Source organism: Salminus brasiliensis, chromosome 24 (genome assembly GCF_030463535.1).
Source record: "Salminus brasiliensis chromosome 24, fSalBra1.hap2, whole genome shotgun sequence".
NCBI classification, from domain to species: Eukaryota; Metazoa; Chordata; class Actinopteri; order Characiformes; family Bryconidae; genus Salminus; species Salminus brasiliensis.
Window position 1 is genome coordinate 18654853 of NC_132901.1, and position 24040 is coordinate 18678892.

General features: G+C 41.2%; 1 protein-coding gene across 14 annotated transcripts in view; it reads right to left on the reverse strand.

Annotated features, from left to right (window-relative positions):
- Positions 1-24040, reverse strand: part of LOC140547107 (adhesion G protein-coupled receptor L3) — a 423620-nt gene that overhangs the window by 285500 nt on the left and 114080 nt on the right. The window contains exons 1-2 of one of the 14 annotated variants that reach the window (XM_072670643.1): positions 19889-19917; positions 6498-6557 (exon numbers count right to left, since the gene is read on the reverse strand). The exons of 12 other annotated variants lie outside the window; for them this stretch is intronic. The gene's annotated coding sequence lies outside the window, so the exon portion shown is untranslated. Of the gene's footprint in view, positions 1-6497; positions 6558-19888; positions 19918-24040 lie in introns of those variants that run through there. One more of the 14 variants, XM_072670642.1, reaches the window with a different exon arrangement.

The window sequence follows — 24040 nt, forward strand, 5'->3', positions numbered from 1 at the left end:
CTAGATCATGAATAGCAAATTTATCAAAGGTTCTGAAAGTGCAAAAGGTCAAAGGTTAAAGCTCTGTTAAACGGTGAGAGATCTGAGCGAGAAGGTGTGTGTGAGAGAGAGAGAGAGAGATGTGTTCAGTTATTACTACTCTCTCTCTCTCTCTCTCTCTCTCTCTCTCTCTCTGCTGTCTTCTTCTCCATATGACACCCTAGCTTGAAAATTCATTATGTCTCTGTAGACCATAATGATGCTCAACAAGAGGCGGCTTCTCCTCTCATAACTCACTCTCTCTCGCGCGCTATTTGTCATGGACTGTCTCCCATTTCTCTCTCATTCTGTCTCTCATTCTTTTTGAATCTCTCTCTCACTGTATTTCATTCCCTCTCATTCACTCTATCTCTCTCGCCCTCATTTTTCTATTTCTCTCTCTGTTATTCTCCTTCTCTTTCTCTTCTGCTCTCCCTCATCCATTCCCCGTCCATATCTCCCACTCATTCTGTCCTTCCCTTTTATTCACTCTCTCTCTACCATCCTCTTGTTCTTACTCTTTCTCTTTACCTTTCTCTCTCTATCGTCCTCTCGTTCTTTCTCTCTCTCTCTCTCTCTCTGTCTCTTTTTCTCTCTACCTTTCTCTCTCTATCGTCCTCTCGTTCTTTCTCTCTCTCTCTCTCTCTCTCTGTCTCTCTTTCTCTCTACCTTTCTCTCTCTATCATCCTCTCGTTCTCTCTCTCTCTGTCTCTCTTTCTCTCTACCTTTCTCTCTCTATCGTCTTCTCGTTCTTTCTCTCTCTCTCTCTCTCTCTGTCTCTCTTTCTCTCTACCTTTCTCTCTCTATCGTCCTCTCGTTCTTTCTCTCTCTCTCGCTGTCTCTCTTTCTCTCTACCTTTCTCTCTATATCGTCCTCTAGTTCTTACTCTCTCTCTCTCTCTCTCTCTCTCTCTCTCTCTCTCTCTCTCTCTCTACCTTTCTCTTCTCTTTCTTCATCATTCTCTTGTTCTTTCTATCGTTACTCTCCCCTTTCTTTCTTACTCTTTGTCATCCTCTCGTTCTTTCTCTCCTCTTTCTTTCCTTCTCTCTCTCCTCTCTCTCTACCTTTCTGTATCTCAATCATCTCTCTCTCTCTCTCTCTCTCTCTCTCTCTCTCTCTCTCTACCCCCCTCGTCTATTAGCCATATTCCTCTAATTTAGTCCAAACATTCCGACCCAAATGCATTTACATAATAAATAGCAGCAGAGCTCCCAGAATTCCACGGTGCTGCTGTCGTGATCGGAATGTGGGCATCAGGAATTGCCATCATAGTCAATACACACACACACACATGCACAGACACACACACACACGCACAGACACACAAACACACACACGCAAGCAAATGGCCACATCATCATGCGGCCTACACACCCACAGGCTAATGGGTAAAGTGGGTTACCACGGAGATCATGACGTCGGCCAGAGCATGCACACACACATGCACATACACCAACAACGGCCCTAAAATCACAGAAATCAGCTTAATTAGGCCTTGCGCTTAATTGGCAGCTGTAAATAGAGGCTGTGATTACAGGCTGCTCTGATAATGCACCAGCAGCTCCTCCAGTTTACTCTGAGGGCAGACCAGACCCTCAAGACAAACAGCAAAATCTAACCATCAATCAGAAAAACACCCACCACATAAATAAATACACAGCCCACAAGCTCTAACACACACACACACACACACATACATACACACAAACACATACACACACCCTACACGCTCAGGTCTGCTTGCTGCTTGTTTCTGCAAAGCCAATCACTGCAAACAAAAAGTGCTGCATAAAATCTACTTGCTTTAAACGTAGACATGTGAGATTAGGGTGGGCTGTAACGATGGGGCTTGTTTGGGAAGCCCAACTGGGTCCCAGTAACAACACATGATAAAGGTAAGCTGATCCAGTGGAGCCATCTGAGTAAACGGTTACTACCCAGCCAACATGCTCATGTGGGGCTCACATGGGTGGAACGTGGGCTAGGTGGGTTCCAAGTAAGCATGACCCTTTCAGTGGGTTTGTGCTGTTACTGGGACCATGTCCAGTGTGCAACCCAGATGGCACCCATGTTTAACTCCCCCTGGTCCCATCACTGACCCTGGTGGGCATCCCTACATGTGGCCAACATGGAATCCATGGATAAACCTACTCAGAGACTCACTCTGAGATTCATTCTGATGATTGATGTAAACTTTACTGAAGCTGCTGACCTGTATCTGCATGCATTTTTGCTACCACGCGATTGGCTGATTTATACTTAAATAAGTGTAAGTATAAATTGATAGTTCCACAGATTATAGATCAGATAGAATTACAGTTATTCATTATTGGGATGCAACACTCATTTCCATGACACATATTTGGATATTGGAATTCACTTCATGTATTGGGGAGAAATAAAAACTTCTAAAAAAGAGAATTATAGAAAATTCAAAACAGAGCTAGTAATTATCCAAAACAAATAAATAAATATATAAATTAATTCATTAATAACATATTTCATGGTCAAAACAGAGGTATAAAAAATATTATATAAATTATAAAAATATTATAAAAAAATATTCTGATATGAAGTTATTATTGAATTTAATTAAAGTTCACATTGCAACATTTTTTAACAGTAGAAAAAAAAACTTTTAAAAACAAAAAAAAGTCATTATTATTATTATATTTTCCACACACTCTGATTCACATAAAAAATGTGTTTGGTTATCATTTCCTCTTTTATTACACCATTCCGCTTGTCCAGCTATTCTGCAAAGAGAGCTGGATTTCATCCCAACCAAGCAGGAGCCCACCTTATATAACTAATCAACTGTTCGAAGGCTGAAACCAACTGATTAAACAAGTGGAGTCGTGTGTGTGTTCGGTCTTGATTGGAATAAAAACCTGCCGCCACACCGGCCCTTTGTGGATAAGATTGGTGACCCCTGTTGTACGCTATAGTTATTTTAAAAAATGTACACAATAGAAAAGATTGCCCTTAATTACAGGCTATACAAACAGAACATGACCAGGTAATTTAATACGCTCATACGTACTGCGAACACAGCCTGGAAACATTATAATGTAGATTTTCAGTCTGGAGAAGAAAGCAGGGCTTTTTTGGAAATGAAAGTGCAGTACATGAGACCTGCTCTCCAGACAACAGGCCAGTTTGACAGTATTATGTTTTCCAACCAAACAAAGGTGAAGAACCTCAGGATGTTCAGAGTTCATGCCATCTGAACAGAATGCAGATGTCTTCAGAAATTATGCAGTGATATTAGAAGCAAGTCCAGCTGGTAATTACATGGTAACTGACTCACTGTATGAAACAGGTGCTATTGTATTCAGACATTAAAGCCTATTAAAGACATATTCACAGTAAAACGTGACTGGGTGGTATGTGACGGGATGGTTGGGTTGAGCTTGATGGACCCATGTAAAAAGGTCAGTACTTTTCTTCTTTGTCTCTGGATGCTCCAAAGGCTCTTTCATGTTATTTATAGAGAAACGTTTGCGTGACGGGGTGGTAAGTAATAAATATATCTTATGTAACCAATGTAACAAAGATTTGAGGAAGAAAAAAATATATATTTGCAATATTTTAGATAAAGAAGTCATGCTGGTCAATATGGACATGTGCAAATGTCCATATACTAATGACAAATGCTTACAAATAGTATATTGCTAGTAACAGTTACTGAGTAAAGCTGTGTAATGCTCACATGTGTTACCTCAGCACTGAATCTGAAACACGTTAATTACATTTATCACAATAATTGTTCAGGTATTAACCATGTCCACGATGTAATTATCATCCAGGCTGTGTGATGGTTGAGATTTTCATTCCCCTCTCCATTCCTCTGCCACCCATCCATAAATCAATCCAACCAGTACTGATTTCTTACAGGGTTAAAATGACCCGAAGCGTTTATGATTATGAAAGGCATGAGCAGAACCTGTTCATTATTAGGAAGAGCGCAAATTACCATCCAAATTACCTTCTGCATTACCGGCTATCTCTAACTGCAGAAGAGGCAAAAGTAAGCCAGGTGGAACAGACGCCGCTAAAATTTGAGTTGTGGTTCTTTGGGTGAAAAATAAGTTCCAGCAGTGTAACATCCCTTGTATTACACTCCTCCATTCAGACGTGATCAGTGAAGGTGCTGTTTCAATAACAGTCAAGATGATTTCTGTAGTTATTACTTTACTGTTGTAAAATATACCACATTATCGGACATCGGATGTCATAATCTGATTATTGTTATTATTGGAATCTGTACTCCTGTATGCAGTCCTGTGGGGAAGGGGAGGTCATCTTCAAGTGAGCTGAAAGACGTAACTGACCTCTTTCACACAGGCTACCTCTGTATAGCATAAGTGATGCAGAGCTTCTTGCTTTTCCATTCCTTTTGCACCATGTTAAATAGGAATTTTGAACCATTCCTTCCTGCACATGCATCTACATAGGGTTATGGTCAGGATTTATGACTCTGTATTTCCAAAATGGTAATTTTACAGGAGAAGGAAAAAACCTTCTTTATTTTCAATGGAAGTCATTGTAAAATGATTTAATTTCAGGTCATTTTTGAGTGTTTCTATTGGTCCGTTCATCATTAAATTGAGAGACAATGTAAAGAATAATGGGCAAACTTTTTTATGTCAAAAAGTGAAAAACGCTAAAAATGTACATGGTTTTTGCATGGCAGCGATGATTTATATATATATATGATATATATACATACGTGTGTGTGTGTGTGTGTGTGTGTGCACAAATACAATGGAATACAAGTCATTGAAAAGTAATCTCGGAAGCAACATTGGAAGCACAGAGTGTGCTAAAAATTCATGGAGCAACCGGCCAATCAGGATGATTTATTTCATTCCGCCCACTGTGAAATTATACTTTACCAAAGTATCAGAACATCAATTTCCTCTATTTCTCAGCTGTAATATTTAAATACAGAAAGATAGACCACACACACACACACACTCACATACACACACACACACACACACTTATACTTCTTCAGTAATATATCTCGGCAGTGTCAGCATAAATGGAGGAGGAGGGAGCATCTCTCTCTCTCTCTCTCTTTCTCTCTCTCTCTGTCCCACACTACCTCTCTCTCTCTTTCTTTCTCTGAGGAGATTGATGTGGTTAATATGTCCGGAAAGCAGGGAGGATATTAGCAATTAGCCGTTAGCATCTGCTTGACCCATCGCTGTGTAAACTGCCTGATGAATGAACTCTGACCTGTGTTTCACCCTTTTAAAATACATTACACATTATCTCCTCCAGCCCTTCATCAGCAGTCCGGCTCTGAGCTCAGAGCTGCTTCTTGGCTGGGTGTTATTTGGGTGGTGGAGCTTCTCCCAATATTACAGTGACACTGACGCATTGAAGAACCACAGCCGTTACCATGTCAGCATCTCTACACTAATGAAAATGACCCATCACCCAAATCATATCCGGTCAACAGTGGCCCTCTGGTCAGAAACAGACAGAGAGGGGAGGGGAACCAGCAGGGGAGTGGCCAGTTCTAATAAAGTGGCCAGTGTGTGGAAGTAAAAGGCAGGTGTTTCTAATAAAGTGGCCAGTGAGTGGAAGTAAAAGGCAGGTGTTTCTAATAAAGTGGCCAGTGGGTGGAAGTACAAAGTTGGTGTTTCTAATAAAGTGGCCAGTGGGTGGAAGAACAAGGTAGGTGTTTCCAATAAAGTGGCCAGTGAGTGGAAGTACAAGGTTGGTGTTTCTAATAAAGTGGCCAGTGGGTGGAAGTACAAGGTTGGTGTTTCCAATAAAGTGGCCAGTGAGTGGAAGTACAAGGTTGGTGTTTCTAATAAAGTGGCCAGTGGGCGGAAGTTCAATGTTGGTGTTTCTAATAAAGTGGCCAGTTAGTGGATGTATAAGGTTGGTGTTTCTAATAAAGTGGCCGGTGTGAGGAAATACAAGGTGTTGCATCACTGTGTTTTTAGCCGTGTGTTGTTACAGGTTTGTCTTGGCCTCTTTCTCTTTTGCCATCTTGGATCCATGCATAGTAACACACACACGCACACACACACACACACACTTGTCTGCATTATCATGGCGCTCTCCTGCGGCTCTAATAAGCCAGAGATATTGGGACGGGCGAACGAGAGAGGTGAGATTATGAAGTGTGATTTTACTCTGCAGCTGCAGGTCATTTTTCTAACACTGTGATTATGTTTGACAGAAAAATATTCAAGGGATAGCGCCCTGCCACTACACACACCACAACCATTAATCAGAGAGAGACAGAGAGGGACAGAGAGGGAGAAGGACAAAGAAGGAAATATACAAAGAAAATAGAGAAAAAAAGGGCAAAAACAGAGAGCGGGGGGGGGGGGGGGGGGGGGAAGCGAGAGGGAGAGACAGAGGGAGAAAGAGAGAGGGAGAGGGCGAGAGAGGGATAGAGAGAGGGAGGGATGTGAGCTGGTCAATTAGAGGGGAAAGTGAAACTCTGCACTAACCTGATGTGATGGGAAAGCCAGAGTGTGATGCAAAACTGATGTAAAACAGCAGCTTATCCTCTATAAGAGAAACACAGACTAATTACTGACCTGAAACATCAAACATCACCGCTCAACACACACACACACACACACACACACACACACACATCACAACATCTCTCTGTGTTACAACAGAATGAATAGACACACTTATCGAGCAAGAGGAAAGAGAATGAAAAAGAGGAAAAAAAAGGAAGGAAGGAAGAAAGAAAGAAAGAAAGACTGCAAGGAAGATGGATGGATTTTTGTCAGAACTTCTCTTTGTTTTGGTCATTTATGGTGGTGAGTGATAAACACTGACTCTGACTCTCTCTCTCTCTTTTCTTTTCTCTGTGCTGTTCAGTACAGCTCTACCCCTGATCTGTCTGATAGTGAGTGTATGTATCTCAGCTGGTATCTCTGGAAAAACACACACACACACACATGCGATCAGGCCTTTTGGAGATCGCAGCACGCTGTGTGATGGAGTAAGAGGAGCTGAGATAAAGAAAGAGAGGAAGTAGAGATTACAAAGGGAGTGAAATAAATAAAGGGGGACGCAGCGCTGGATTAGATCTGCTGCTCCCAGTCCTAATGAGATGTTTTCTAATTACCACAGTAATAAATTAATATGTGTAAAAATAACTGGGAGCGCATTAAAATCCAATCAGCAAAGAGTCCGCTGCGCTTATCTGCTAACCAATAATGCAATCTCTCTCTCTCCCACTCTCTCTCTCTCTCTCTCTCTCTCGCTCACTCTCTTCAAAATAAACAACAACTTATTCATCCACACACACACACACACATGCAGCAACAACACACACACACAGTGCTCCGTCCTAATATTCTTCTTATCTATCTATCTATCTATCTATCTATCTATCTATCTACCTATCTGTCTGTCTGTCTGTCTGTATATCTATCTATCTATCTGTCTGTCTGTCTGTCTGTCTATCTATCTGTCTGTCTATCTGTCTGTCTGTCTGTCTGTCTGTATATCTATCTATCTGTCTGTCTGTCTGTCTGTCTGTCTATCTATCTATCTATCTATCTATCTATCTATCTATCTATCTATCTATCTGTCTGTCTGTATATCTGTCTGTCTGTCTGTCTGTCTGTCTGTCTGTCTACTGTGGTGGGTGGCAGAAAACAGAAAAACCGAATCCTCCCAGTCAGAGGAGCCCTGTCCAAGGTGCTGGAAGAATCCAGGCAAGGTTCAGCACCAGTGTTTCACACAGCATGGCACATGGGTTGCAGAGTGGACTGTCTGTCTGTCAGCCTGTTTGTGTCCTTCTGATATCAATCTCTTAACACTCCAAGGCTTATTACACACAAAGGTGTATTATTCAGTAACTACGGGGACTTCTGTACAAACTGGTGGGACTATTCTTTGGTAATAGAAGTTTGTAATAACACTTTCGGCCCACCAGCGGGACACAGCCTGTTCAGATATCGAAAAAACTAAAGAAATAAAGAAGAAAAAAAAGAAAAGAGGAAGAAAGGCAAGAAGGATGGCAGATCCTGTCTGTCTGTCAGTCTGTTTGTGTCTTTCTGCTGTTAAGTAAAGAAAAAATGAAAAGACAATAAAGAACGGATGAAAGGATGAAAGGGAGAATAGAAAGGAGGAAAGAAGGAAAAGTGGGAATGAAGGAACGGGGGCTCTAACTTCTGCACAGCTCTGTAAGTGTATGTTTATAGAGTAAATAGGCGGGGGTGGTGGAGAGGTATTGAGAGTGTGTTCTGGACTGGATCCCGGAGCTCTCGGAAGCTCCACATCAGACTCAACAAACGGCTGAGTGAACTGAGGAATAACTGCTGCTGCTGCAGTCCGTCTAAAACACTCCCTCTAAATGAATCACTCGTTTAGAGACCCATTCCTCCCAGGAAAGTGTGTGAGGTAGTACTGTACTCTCATCCTGGAGAGCGTGTGCCACACACAGCTCCAGGGCCCTAGAATTGTGGGTTCAATCCTCAGCATATTATCCTGTGGCCTCAATGTCACCTTTTAGGCTCCAAACCAGATATTTTGGTCATGATCTTGAAAGTTCATGTGGAAAAAACGGTGCATAAAATGTTTTTCGGATGAAGCAGAACAGCGTTCCAGACTCCAGAGTTCTCAGACATCTGCCGAGGGAGGGGGCGAATGTCAAAACATTCCGGTTCCGGAGTTTTAGAGCTACTTAACAGGATTGAGCCATTACAGGCGTCATGGTTACCGTCTGGTTATCTCAGGAGTAGAGATTTCTGTGTGGCAGAGAATAGGAGCTAAAGAACACACACACACACACACACACACACACACACACACACACACAAACAACAAGGTTTTTTCAAATTTATTTACTTTTATTATTGTTTTACCTACGCATTTTTGAGTGCAACAGTGTCACAATGCACACACTTCCAAAAACACAAAGACAGAAAGAAAAGATTAAAAGGACAGAAAAGAATAAAGAAAATGAAGAAGAAAGAATGAAAGAAAGAAAAGAAAAAGAAAGAAAGAAAAGATTGTCAAGACAGAAAAAAAAGAAAGAAAGAAAATGAAGAATAATAAAGGAAATAAATAAAGAAAGAAAAATCTCTCTCTCTCTCTCTCTTTCTCTTACTGCCTCTTTCTCAACCCCCCTCCTTCTCGGCTGTTTGAAGCTGTGTAGGGAACACGCTCTCTGTGCTGAATCTTTTCTCCTCCGTTCTTCATGTGTTTTTCTTTCCTGTTTTCAGTGCAGCATTCATTCCTCCTCTCTCTCTCTCTCTCTCTCTCTCTCTCTCCCCCTCTTTTTCTCTCTTGCACAGTAATATTTTCAGTGCTTCATCTTCAGCGGCTCAGTGAAAACCTGCACACCTTCACAGCAGGCCGACAACATCCAGCGCAGGAGGAGAACCCACTCTACACCTCCGCCACTCATACATAGGCAATACAGCCAAATGAACAGTAGGTACCAAGTTTAGAGAAAATTATAAATAGATGCTGACTCTCTCCCCTCTCCCTCTCTCTCTCTCTCTCTCTCTTACTCTCTCCCCCTCTCTCTCTGTAGCATTGGCCCGGTGAGCATCTATTTAGTTAAAAGCACAAAGGAGGCGGCCTGGGCCGTTTTTCAAAAATTGATGATGGCCGTGCATAAATTATGCAAAGTTTTGTCCTTGTGCCAAGCAATGCATCTACTGAATAATAATGAGAGAGAGAGAGAGAGAGAGAGAGAGAGAGAAAGGAGAGAGTAAGCAATGAAAGAAGACAAAGAGAAGATGAAGAGAAAGAAAGAGAAAAAGGAGAGAAAATAAGAGTGAGTGATAAAATGATAGAGAGAAAGAAAGAGGAGAAAGGAGATAGAGAAAGGAGAGAGAGAGTAATGAAATAAGAGAATGCAGAGAGAGAGAGAGAGAGAGAGAGAGAGAGAGAGAGAGGGAGAGGGAGAGAAAAAGCCAGCTCCCGAAACACAAGAACACTGCAGAGATTTAGGCCGAGTTCTGACACAGGCAAACAATCTCTCTCTCATCTTTCATTTTATTCAAATGACATTAATAGATTTTCCTGCTACAAAATATACATTACATTCTTTAGTTCATCAAGGGTTTGTAAACCAGACTATTACCAGTACTAACATTCAGCAGACAGACTATTACCAGTACTAACATTCAGCAGCCAGACTATTACCAGTACTAACATTCAGCAGCCAGACTATTACCAGCACTAACATTCAGCAGCCAGACTATTACCAGCACTAACATTCAGCAGCCAGACTATTACCAGCACTAACATTCAGCAGCCAGACTATTACCAGCACTAACATTTAGCTGACAGACTAGTACCAGCACTAACATTCAGCAGCCAGACTATTACTAGCACTAACATTCAGCAGCCAGACTATTACCAGTACTAACATTCAGCAGCCAGACTATTACCAGCACTAACATTCAGCAGCCAGACTATTACCAGTACTAACATTCAGCAGCCAGACTATTACCAGCACTAACATTTAGCTGACAGACTATTACCAGCACTAACATTCAGCTGACAGACTATTACCAGCACTAACATTTAGCTGACAGACTATTACCAGCACTAACATTTAGCTGACAGACTATTACCAACACTAACATTCAGCTGACAGACTATTACCAGCACTAACATTTAGCTGACAGACTATTACCAGCACTAACATTCAGCTGACAGACTATTACCAGCACTAACATTCAGCTGACAGACTATTACCAGCACTAACATTCAGCTGACAGACTATTACCAACACTAACATTCAGCTGACAGACTATTACCAGCACTAACATTTAGCTGACAGACTATTACCAGCACTAACATTCAGCTGACAGACTATTACCAGCACAAACATTTAGCTGACAGACTATTACCAGCACTAACATTCAGCTGACAGACTATTACCAGCACTAACATTCAGCTGACAGACTATTACCAGCACTAACATTCAGCTGACAGACTATTACCAGCACTAACATTCAGCAGCCAGACTATTACCAGCACTAACATTCAGCTGACAGACTATTACCAGCACTAACATTCAGCTGACAGACTATTACCAACACTAACATTCAGCTGACAGACTATTACCAGCACTAACATTTAGCTGACAGACTATTACCAGCACTAACATTCAGCTGACAGACTATTACCAGCACTAACATTCAGCTGACAGACTATTACCAACACTAACATTCAGCTGACAGACTATTACCAGCACTAACATTTAGCTGACAGACTATTACCAGCACTAACATTTAGCTGACAGACTATTGCCAGCACTAACATTTATCTGACAGACTATTACCAACACTAACATTCAGCAGCCAGACTATTACCAGCACTAACATTCAGCTGACAGACTATTACCAACACTAACATTCAGCATCCAGACTATTACCAACACTAACATTCAGCTGACAGACTATTACCAACACTAACATTCAGCTGACAGACTATTACCAACACTAACATTCAGCTGACAGACTATTACCAACACTAACATTCAGCATCCAGACTATTACCAACACTAACATTCAGCTGACAGACTATTACCAACACTAACATTCAGCTGACAGACTATTACCAACACTAACATTCAGCTGACAGACTATTACCAGCACTAACATTTAGCTGACAGACTATTACCAACACTAACATTCAGCTGACAGACTATTACCAGCACTAACATTCAGCATCCAGACTATTACCAACACTAACATTCAGCATCCAGACTATTACCAACACTAACATTCAGCTGACAGACTATTACCAGCACTAACATTCAGCTGACAGACTATTACCAGCACTAACATTTAGCTGACAGACTATTACCAGCACTAACATTTAGCTGACAGACTATTACCAGCACTAACATTTAGCTGACAGACTATTACCAGCACTAACATTCAGCAGCCAGACTATTACCAGCACTAACATTCAGCTGACAGACATCTAAACTATTACCAGCACTTATTTCAGCAGCCCAATATTGACCAGCACTAACATTCAGCAGCCCAACATTGACCAGCACTAACATTCAGCAGCACAACATTGACCAGCACTAACATTCAGCAGCCCAACATTGACCAGCACTAACATTCAGCAGCCCAACATTGACCAGCACTAACATTCAGCAGTCAGACTATTACCAGCACTAACATTAAGCAGCCCTGCTTTCACCAGTACTAACATTCAGCAGCCAGACCATTACCAGGATCAACATTTAGCAGCCCTGCTTTCAGCCAGCACTAACAGGGGAAAAGCTCAGAATATTATATATGGATTGAAGAAACCCTTTTTAAAAGAGCGTAACACCAAGAAACAAAAACTTGACCACGCTCATTTCTAAATCTCCATGTGAAACTAGTCTTCCAGTTTTCTATGTCATCCTGAAAAACAGTTCTTTCACTCAAAACAATAGTGAAATCTATTTTGGTGCTATGGTGTTATGGTTCTATACAGAACCAATGGCTTTACTGAAGAACCCTTGAAGATTGGATGGATCTGGATGTCCACATTGAGTTTTCACTCTGACTAAACTATAGCAAGGGGAACAAGGGTTCAAAATACTGATATGAAATTATGAAAATTCAAATCACGAATCAACAACCAGCCACAGCACTGTTAGCTACAGTCCACCAGTTCAGGAAAGCTTCATATTTACCCTCATTCTCACACACACACTTACTCTCATTTTCTCTGATGTTCTCTAAGACTCTAAGAATGGTGGGATTTTTCTCGGCACCGTTGCCCTCATCATGTTTTACCCATGAGTCAGTCCTTCATTAGCTCAGCTTTAATCTCTACATCACATTAAATATCAGCGCTGTCTGCTGTTCCCTTCCGCTCTCACCCTTTATACAATCAGCAGAGTCTGTTCACGACCACTAGACCACATTCATCAAACTCCTACGATCTTCCCTTAGTTCCTGTCTTTTACATCCAGGCAAACAAAAATGTCTGGAGCTGAGGAAGCCAAACCCGAACCACTGCTGTGACACTGTTTTGCTTTGAATTTGGGCAAGGAACATGGTAGTTCATGAAAGGAGTGGGCAAGATAGGAACATGCCATGCTAAGCTTGGTCCAAGCTGACTGGCATCTGACTAGGTCAAGTGCAAATGACACACAGGGACTGGAATTCCTCCTGCTTTTTGCAAATCAGCCGTGTGAGAACTTCTTGGATTCCCAGTGAACTACAACGGCAATGGGAAGCAACTGGTGAATTGGACGAGGATGGTGTCCCTACTACACAATGTCCAAATCCTTGGTCTGGAATATTAGCCTACACTATACGGACAAAAGTATTGCGACACCTGCTCATTCACAGTTTCTTCCGAATCCAGAGTACTAAAAAAGAGTTGGAGTAACTGTCGCTACTGTTAAGTGAAGGCGTTCCAACAGATTGCTGTGAGAGCATTGCTGTGAGGATTGATTGCATTCAGCGACAAAAACATTTTAGAAGTTAGGATGTTGGATGATCATCACCCCACCCCACCTCATTCCCGACTCCCCAAAACTCATTCCAAAGGTATTGGATGGAGCTCCGCCCATCATTCCAGAGAACACAAATCCACTGCTCCACAGCTCAATGCTGAGGGCCTTATACCCCAATAGCTCACGCCTAGCATTGGGCATGATACTTATAGGTTTTTGTTTATCTGTTCCAAAGGGTCCTGTTTTATTGGCAATACTTCTATACAAGGACTAGACAAGCTGTGTGTGTGTTTGTGTATGCATTAGCACATCTGTATGGGTGTTGCAGAGACCGTGGCATGGCCATGGCAATGTAAACAACCCCACGGCAATTTTATTTCTTTCAATTTGGGAGTTTTTTTTCCCCTGGTCGAAATCAGGTTCTGAATCTGTAGGAGATATTAGATCATGAATGCCTGCTGTTTGTTTACCTGATATATGGTCTTTGATTTCGGTCTATTTGGAGCATTTCACATTCTAGCAATGTTCTTCTAGAGGCGTCTGAGATCAGACCTTGTGATGTATTATAGTCCCCTACTGGGTTTGCATGCATGAAAAATGTTCAGCCATGTCTGGGCAGGGGTTTACACATGGAGAAATATGGATCATTGATGAACACGTAGAAACCAAAGTCTGGCCCAAACACATAGCTAACTTCCTTAACTGAGTTGGGTTAATGTTTTAAAGTTTTAAAGGCACAAACACTCAAGTTTACATGTCCTGAGACAGGAAAACAGCAAAGAAACCAAGAGAGAGGCCCATTTCCAGTTAGCTTTCCAGCCCACCCAAGACTAGACCTACTTTTATGGGATCACAGAGCTGGAGAATACAATCTCAAGTCCGGTGCTCTTTTAAATTGCCTTTCCCCCCCATAACTTTTCTTTTTTTTCCCTGATTCCCCTTTGGAAAGCCAGGTATGAAATGAATAAAATGTGCTAAGCTAGTGCTTGTAGTCAAGGAATGTACTAATATATACTCTTCTACAGTCCAATGGTACCACAACACCATTGTGTGGCAATCTTTGTAGCCACATTTACCATTGATTACCAAAGAATAGCCCCACCAGTTTGTACAGAAGTCCCTGTAGTTACTGAGTAACATGCCTTAGCCTTGCCAAGTTAAGTTCCTTGACAAACTTTTAGGGATTCCTTAGTTTGAAACTGTGGAGGAACCTTTTATGTTGCTTTGAGGAACCTTCAATGAACCTTTTTCTTCTAAAAACCTTTTCTGGATGGTTCCTCAAAGCATCTTAAAACATTCCTCCACAGTTTCAGACTGAAGAACCTTCAACAGTTCCTCAAGGATCTTATACTTTTAACAGTGTACCGACCTCACACTGAACCAGGGTTTGAGCCAAACTATATCTACCGTTACAGCCCTACTTTAGGAAATAAAAAAATTCCCCTTCACCTTCGTTTTTCAAAAGTGGTGATCCAATCTCAAGTCAATACCTGCATCATCCACCAGCAGCATCAGATCTATTCAGTAGTAAATTACTCTGTTACTTACTTCATTCAGATGTCACTTTAAACGACCCAGCCAGTGAAAGACCTTCCCAGATCTGCCTCGCTTGGCCGTGCAACACTGACAGGCTATTAAACTGTTCCAGTAGATATGTTTTGCCTTATTGTAATTACGGAGCTCGAGCGTTACGGCCAGCGGTAATGGCATTTTACGACTGATATTTATAAACTGACTGTACCACATTAAACGATTGGCACTGCCTTTTTAACGCACGCCCATTGTTCATTTGGAACGAGCTACTCATATAAAAGTTTGGAAAGCTGACTGGATGCTTACGAGACTTCTCACACGAATGGAGTGGAACCAATAGTCGTGCTGCATGATACTGAAAGAAGAAGAAGAGGGAGATAAAACAGGCCCTTCGGTGTGCTTAGCCTGCAAGCGTCCACTGTAGTAAAGGCCCAAAGGTCTACAGTTTAAATAGAGCACATCAGCACATCTCTCAGGTTTGGCCAAATGTCAGACTTGCACAGTTTTACAGTTCCCTTTCCAAGTGTAATCGATCCATGCCAAGAAATGTTTGGGCAAAAATGAGCAAACAAAGAAATGGACAAAACTCTTCGGGCTCCGGGCTGCTGCTACTGTCTGCTGCGAAATGTACTTCTGTCCATTTGTATAGATCAGAAAACACAAGAACAAGGCTAACTGCGATTAGCCTCAACACTTGTTGAGGAACACTGTTTGAGACAAGTGGTGATTTAGCTATGTAGTTAGCATAATGCTAACCTTAGCTCATAACCATCTTATATTCTTCGATTGACTTTTAGTACAGCTGTCAATTCTTTTTTGATGCTCTTTGTGATGCCTATTCAAATGTAAAAATTGAAAACTGGAAAACAATAGAAGCTAAGCATACCCATAATGTGGCTCGGGGTACCTTCCTGGCATAGTAATTACAGGTAAAGTAACCTATAGGAGCTGGAAATACGACATAACGTGTAGCCTGGTTGGATTTCCCAGTAATCCAGTAAAGTTTTAGAGGAAATTCTATCTTTAAATGTGTTAATACATTAATTAATACATTTAGTAATGCAGAAATGCATTTAGAACAGCGAAGCAATGCTCTCCTAAAGGTGCCAACCTCAGATACCAAACATGGCACGATATCCTGGCTACTCAACCACATTTGGGGTGAAAATGCAGAGGGGAAAACTGCGTAAATCAGATTTTTTGCCAAAGAATCGCTTTAAATCAGGAAAAAAAGCTGCTCGGTGGTTTGAGCTGGAAGTCAGTTTGCAGCTCAGAGCCAACTGGGTCATTCATTCAAGCCCAGCGAATTACTTACAATGGACTTTTCTTCATTTTTCACGCAAATCGCATCAGGTTGAGAGGGGAAAAGGTAGCAAATGACTAAAACCGGCTCACCGGGTTCAGTTTAATGCTTTCAAAGGATCAATAAAAGTGAAGAGATTTTCCAAAGTGCTACTTACAGCTAATCAGATACAATTGTTAACATTGTTTGAACATACTTTGTATCTTAGGTGCCTTCAATTATATTGTTGGCTTGGAATATAATATAGATCTTTCTTCTTTTCTCTCTCTTTCTCTCTCTTTCTCTCTCTCTCTCTCTCTCACACACACACACACACACACATCACCTGCCAAAAGCATCGTTTGCCAGCACAACGCTTCATTTGCCATGCAAATGTAATCTCTTTATTAGTCAGTATGCTGCTGGGCCGCCGGTTAAGCAGAGCAGAGCGATCTTGATCTTATCCTGTCTGCTGCTACCGCTACACTCTCAGGAGTGTGTGTGTGTGTGTGTGTGTGTGTACATGTCTTTAATTAAACTGAAGTGTATGGATTAAGACTGTATGATAGATAGATAGATAGATAGATGGTAACAGGGTGGTAGAGAGAGAGAGGGGGGGCGAGGGGGGGGGGGGGTAAAGGGAGTGTGTAAGGTGTATATCTGTATCAGTAATCTACCCCTCGAGCTGAGGTGTGGTCATTTTGGTCACTACAGGTGATCTGATCCTTGTTTAAAACATCTGAGCTAATTGAGCTGAAATGAAACCTCATCGCCATGGCAACTCCACGGAGACCTGAGAGACAGGGAGGTGCGTGTGCCGTCGTTAAGCTAAGGCCTTCTGTTATGTCCGAGACTGTGTGTGTGTCTGCGTTTGTGTGTATGTGTGTGTGTGTGAGACATAATTAGAATCTGAATCATGATTGTTCTTTATATTGTGTCCACATTTCACAATGAACGGAGCATCAGAAATGCTCCAAAACATCGAAAGCCATTGAAGTACACCTCACACAACTTGTCTAGTCCCTGTAGAGACATATTGCCAATAGAATAGGACTCTCTGGAGCAGATAAACATGAACCTATTGGCTCCATGCCTAATGCCAGGTGTGGGCTAGACGGGTATAAAGCCCCCCAGCACTGAGCATACATATCTACTGTATATATCACATATGTGACCCAGTGAGCTGACAAGGTGTAAAGTGTGTGTTGATGAGTGTGTTTCAGGACAATTGTGATGATCGTTGACACCCGTCACAAACACATACACTCAGAATCTAAAGACAGCAGGTGTGTGTGTGTGTGTGGTTGGCTTTGGTCTCTGGTGTAGGCAGATGGTGAAACTCAATTAGCCCTTCTCAATCCCTCATGCTTCCAGCACACAGAGAAAAGAGGAGGAGGAGAAACAACGACAGAAAATAAATGAATAGAAAACCTCTCCCATTTAACACACTTCACTCTCGCTCTCTCTCTCTCACTCTCTCTAGATCTTTCTCAATCTGTCTCGCTCTTTGCTATTTCTCACATTTTCACCTCTCTCTTTCATCTTTCTCTTTCTTATGTCTCACGCTTTCTTCCAACTATCTCTCTTTCCTATCTATCCCTCATTCTCTCACACTCCTTCTCCCTCTCTCTCTCTCTCTCTCTCTGTACTCTGGGAGAGGGTGTGAATGCAGTTATTCTAAGGTGTCTGTTACGCTACACTGCAAGTGTAAGACATCTGACTCTTATAGGGTACTGTTGACATTAATTAAGCATTATGAACTGATTCCACTTGAGTTTATGCTTCCCTCGTTCTTTTCCACCCCTGCTTGCTCCATTTCAAATCTTCACCCAGTTCTCCTTCCCTTTGTTCCCACCTTCTCCTCCTATTAATGCAGCTTTTGCCAATTTTCTGAAGAGGGTTTTGTAGTACTTACCTATTATACATTACATTTTTACTCCTAAATACTAAAACATACCTGGTATTTCTTGCATTAGTTACTATGTATTTACGTAGCAACCTTGCAAAGAATATGCCAAATATTGACTTGTAAGTACTAGGTACTGAGGTATGTACCTGGTATTTCCCATAATAGTTACTCTCACATTAGTGTACTAAGTACTAGGTACTGAGGTATGTACCTAGTATTTCTCATAATTGTTACTCTTACATTAGTGTACTAAGTACTAGGCAATGAGGTACGTACCTGGTATTTCCCATATTAGTTACTCTCATATTAGTGTACTAAGTACTAGGTATTGAGGCACAGACCTAGTATTTCTCATAATGGTTACTCTCACATTAGTGTACTAAGTACTAGGTAATGAGGTATGTACCTGGTATTTCCTATAATAGTTACTCTCATAATAGTGTACTAAGTACTAGGTACTGAGGTACGTACCAGGTATTTCCCAGAATAGTTACTCTCACATTAGTGTACTAAGTACTAGGTAATGAGGTATGTACCTGGTATTTCCCATAATAGTTACTCTCATAATAGTGTGCTAAGTACTAGGTACTGAGGTACGTACCTAGTCTTTTCCATAACAGTTACTCCCACATTAGTTTACTAAGTACTGGGTACTGAGGTATGTACCTGGTATTTCCCGTAACAGTTACTTCCACATTAGTTACTTTACTAAGTACAAAGTACTGAGGTATGCACTTGACATTACTCCCACATTAATTGGTTTATTATTGACCTAGTAAATGTAAAAGGTACACACTAAAAATGTACTTATAAGTACCATGGTATGTACCTGGTATTTCCCACATCAGTTACTATTAATCACAAAGTATGTCGTAATTACTCATAATTACTTTATATCTACCCATTAAATACTAGGTAGTTACCTAGTAAAGTATTGATATTTTTCTAAGATTAAGTTACTGTGTATGGTTATTAAATACGTTTATGATTATTAAATTATTAAACGTTTTTACACTCAATTACCATAGTTATGTTCAACCATTTGCTTCACTAATAAAAAAGATCATATTCATCATAACACACTCAAATGGTTTAGTTTGTGTTAAAACCAATGGCAGGCTGTGTTAACTGAGCAGCAGTGACTGTTTCTTTACTCAGGCATTAGTGAGCTGGTTGTACTGGCAGCACTGGTTACCGTGTTGGGCCACATGATTCTGATGACACAGTTTAAGGTGATCCTTTCCTCTTCCTGTACGAAAACAAAGAAATACACCGGATCCCTCTTTCTCACGCTCTCACGCTCGCGCAGAGGAAACTGATCCTGAGTACGTGATACCAACACATACACACACACACAATGCTGACACTGAATGAGATATACATGCGAGTAGCTAAACAGCAAGTGGCTCAAACAGCAGCAGATCAGAAAAGTGGGCTGCACACACACACACACGCGCTAGTTTGTTTTTATACAATGTGGGGACCTGGCTCATGCTGTATATACATGGATGAGCCAAAACAGACCACTGTTAGTACTAGGGCTGTGTATTAGCAAGAACCTGGTAATACAATGTGTATCACAATATAGAAGTTATGAGAGTAAGCAAGGCAACGTTGCATTTTTTAAAAATAAAATTTGAGAACATAATATCCTGATACTTTGACATATCAATATTTTCTTACACCCCTACTTGGTACACTGTAGTCTACTACTCACCACTGCTGCAAGTCTTGCTGTTTAGGAGATGCTCTGATCGATCCATGTTGGCCTGGTCGTGATAATCTGACCCTAGTCAAAGTCGCTCAGCTGTTTTCGGCAGTCCACTACTCCCACATTAAATACGCCGACTACGAGACACGACTTTTCAGGTACCATCAAACCCTAATTTTGACCTTGACCTGTACCGATGTTATAAGATAATTAATGCCATTTACTTTATCTGTAATTGGTCATAATGTTTTGGTTCAATGCAGTATTTAACAAAATTGTTCTAAGCCCTAGCTTTAACCTCAGTAACCAATAATCACTGTTTTGGAGAATGTCCATTAGTAACTGTCCTCATATGACACTCCTTGCTGTTCTGAAGGAGACAACAGGACTCTCTGTCTAACACACCTGTCAGCCAGATTCACCCACACTGAGAGAGAGAGAGAGAGAGAGACAGAGAGAGAGAGAGAGAGGGCAGGCCTTACCATACTCAGCTGGACACTGACTTACCATCAAACCAATCAAATACAATTTCCGAATCCCGAATATGCATAATTCTAATACAGCCAGGATCAAATTATGCTCCAGTGGTCCAAAGGTAGCCTGAAAGCCTTCAGTCCAGCAGTCTTAGAATCCTTCGGCTTCATTCCAGATTCAGATTCAGTCTCTGCAACGTTGCCATCACACAGACTGCCATAGGCAATTCATCTGTAGCCATGGTCTCATCCAACCAGCATCAACCTATCATTAGCTGTATGGGCCCAAAAAGCACTTAGTGCTTAGTACAATGAATGCTATATGGACAAAAGTATTGGGACACCAGCTCAATCACTGTTTCTTCCATAAGCATGGGTTTTTAAAAGGGTTTATCCTGCTTTTGTTGGAGTAACTGTCTCTACTGTCCAGGAAAGAATGCTTTCTATTAGATTCTGGAGCAGTGGTGTGAGGATTTGATTGCATTTAGCAACAAGAACCTTTGTGAGGTCAGAATGTTGGATGATTACCACCCCAATGATAATCCTCAACTCCCCAACTTATCTCAAAAGTATTGGATGGAGCACCATCCATTATTTTTAGAGAACACAGTTCTTTGCTCCACAGCTCAATAAATTCATTTTTTATATAAATGTAATAAAATTATTACATTTTATTACATTATATTTTTCATTACAAAATAGACTTTTTGTAAAAAGAAGAAAACATCTGTTAGTTTTAAGTTACACTGTTAATGTGCCATAATGGTCAAAAGCTAAGCTGATCTACCAGGCTAACCAACTGGTTGACCATCTTAGAGCTGGACTACCAGCTTTTCAAGCAACTTGACCATCATCAAAACCCGGTTCAGCATCTGAAACCAGCAAAAGCTGGGTGTAAACGTCTGTGTATGTGTGGAAATGTTGGAAATATCATTGGAATTCCCCATTAACAAAGCCAAAACCTGATCCATTAAAACATCCCTGGATTGGTTCTGATCCAGATCTGCTGGACTGGATCCCAGCATCCCTAGTTCCAAAGCCTCCAAATGTAAAGACATGAAGACAGACACACATTGTGCTGATAACCCCTGAGACTAAGGGTCACATCATCTCTCCTTAATTCTACTTTCTTAACAGCACTTAATCCAAACCAGCCAGCACACACAAAGACACACACACACATTGGTCCTTCACCATGGCTTTATCGCACACAATAACACACAAAGCTTTCCGCTGCAGGCCAAGGGCCCCACTCATTCCTGTAATTCTACTCATCAAGGTTAAGGTGTACAGAAACACACACACCCACACTGTAACACTGGCCTTAGAAGTAATCTAACACAGTCTCCGGTTATGCCTCTGTTGTGTTTTACAACCCAGCTGTGGATTACAAAAGTGTGTGTGTGTGAGGCGTTAGAGATTAGTGCTATTTGGTGGACACACCTCGTGCACACAAAAGAGCATTGGTGACTACATGTCTGTGTTTGCAGGAGACACACACAACAGACTTCGCTATTGCAACACACCTGCAGCCTTTAGCGCTCTCACACTCGAGCACAAACACACCTGCGGCCTCGCGAGCGTAACTGGGGGTGTTAGAGCAGGATTAGGGAAGAAAGAGACATGTCTAACACTGCCGTAGCAGTTCAGTTGGGAGCAATTAGACTGCCTGTCCTAAGGATGAGAGCTTCTAGCTTTTCAGAATGTTTTTAGTGTGTGGTTGCATGTTTTCTTTGGAGATCAGGCCAATATGAGTAAAAAAGAAAAGCGGAAACAGCACACGCTCACCCTGTTTTTAGCTGGGTGTATTTTCCTGAGGGCTAGTGTTTGAGTAGGTTGGGCATATTAGCCCACTTTTAGATGCTCAATAAAAATAGCTCATTTTAAAGCTTTGCAGATTTTAAAGGAAGCTACTAGTGTCAGTGTCAGCTGTTACTCAAGGTTTCAATATCTGTACCTATATCTGTGTATCGGAAATAGTAGTATTGTTTCATTATCAGCTGTTTAAATTGTCAAATTGGGAAGAAAGCCATTGCACTGTGATGTCATAATCCTGTAAAGTCGGCAGTATTGTGATGTCACAATGCTGTGAAGTTAGACTCTCTTGTGATGTCACAATGATAAAACGTTGGGCTATATTGTGATGTCACAATTCTGAAAAGTTTGTCTGTATTGTGATGTCACAATGCTGTGAAGTTGGGCTGTCAAGGCTGGGAAGTTGGGCTATATTGGGATGTCACAGTTCTGAGAAGTTGGGTTGTATTTGGGATGTCACACTACTGTGATGTTGGGCTGTACTGTGATGTCACAATGCCGTAAAGTGCTGTTTTGTTATGTCAGAATGCTAGTTGTGCTGTATTGTAATCTTACAATACTGTTAAGTTGTGCTCTATTGTGATGTCACAATACTGTGAATTTGGGCTGTCTTGTGATGTCACAATGCTGTAAAGTGCCGTTTGTGATGTCATAATGCTAGTTGTGCTGAATTGTAATGTCACAATACTGTGAAGTTGGGCTGTCTTGTGATGTCACAATGCTGAACAGTTGGGCTATATTGTGTTGACGATACTGTGAAGTTGGGCTATATGGTGATGTCACAATTCTGAGAAGTTGAGCTATATAGTGATGTCACAATTCTGTAAAGTTCAGCTGTATTGTGATGTCATAATGATGAGAAGTTGTGCTGTCTTGTGATGTCACAATGTTATCAAGTTGGGCTGTATTAGGATGTCACAATGCTGTGGAGTCCTGTTGATGTGATGTCACTATGCTATGCTGATGTCACAATTCTGTGATGTGTTGCACTTTGCAGAATATATATCTATAAATGTTGCAGCAAATATGGTGATTCATAAATGTATTTTAATCATAAAACATACTGTGATAATTTAGCAGATGATAATTGCTTGTCTAAATTTACACCCTAAGTTTGTTTTTAATTAAGCTCAAGTTCAAGATAAAAAAGCAAATAGCTTCTTAATGCGAATAAAACATGTTGTGGGTGTTTATACCTTACTAAACTGAAGGTGAAAAAAGTGTCAACATTTAAAAGATAGCAGCCATATAGAGATATAAATAATAAAGACTGTGTAAGGATGTAGGGTTTGACTATAAAGACTATGTAAAGAGGTAGAGTCAGGGTATAGAGGCTATGTAAAGATGTAAGGTCAGGCTATAGAGGCTATGTAAGGATGTAGGGTCAGGCTATAAAGGTTATGTAAGGATGTAATGTCAGGCTATAGAGGCTATGTACAGATGTAAGGTCAGGCTATAGAGGCTATGTAAGGATGTAATATCAGGCTATAGAGGCTATGTAAGGATGTAAGGTCAGGCTATAGAGGCTATATAAGGATGTAGGGTCAGCTTATAGAGGCTATGTAAGGATGTAAGGTATAGAGGCTATGTAAGGATGTAATGTCAGGCTACAGAGGCTATGTAAGGATGTAGGGTCAGGCTATAAAGGTTATGTAAGGATGTAAGGTCAGCTTATAGAGGCTATGTAGGGATGTAATGTCAGGCTATAGAGGCTATGTAAGGATATAGGGTCAGGCTATAAAGGCTATGTAAGGCTGTAAGGTCAGGCTATAGAGGCTATGTAAAGATCTAGGGCCAGGTTAATGAGTTTGATGTGCTTTGTGAAAGGCTGAAAACTGATCTGAGAGAAGCAGTGAAGGACAAACTTTAT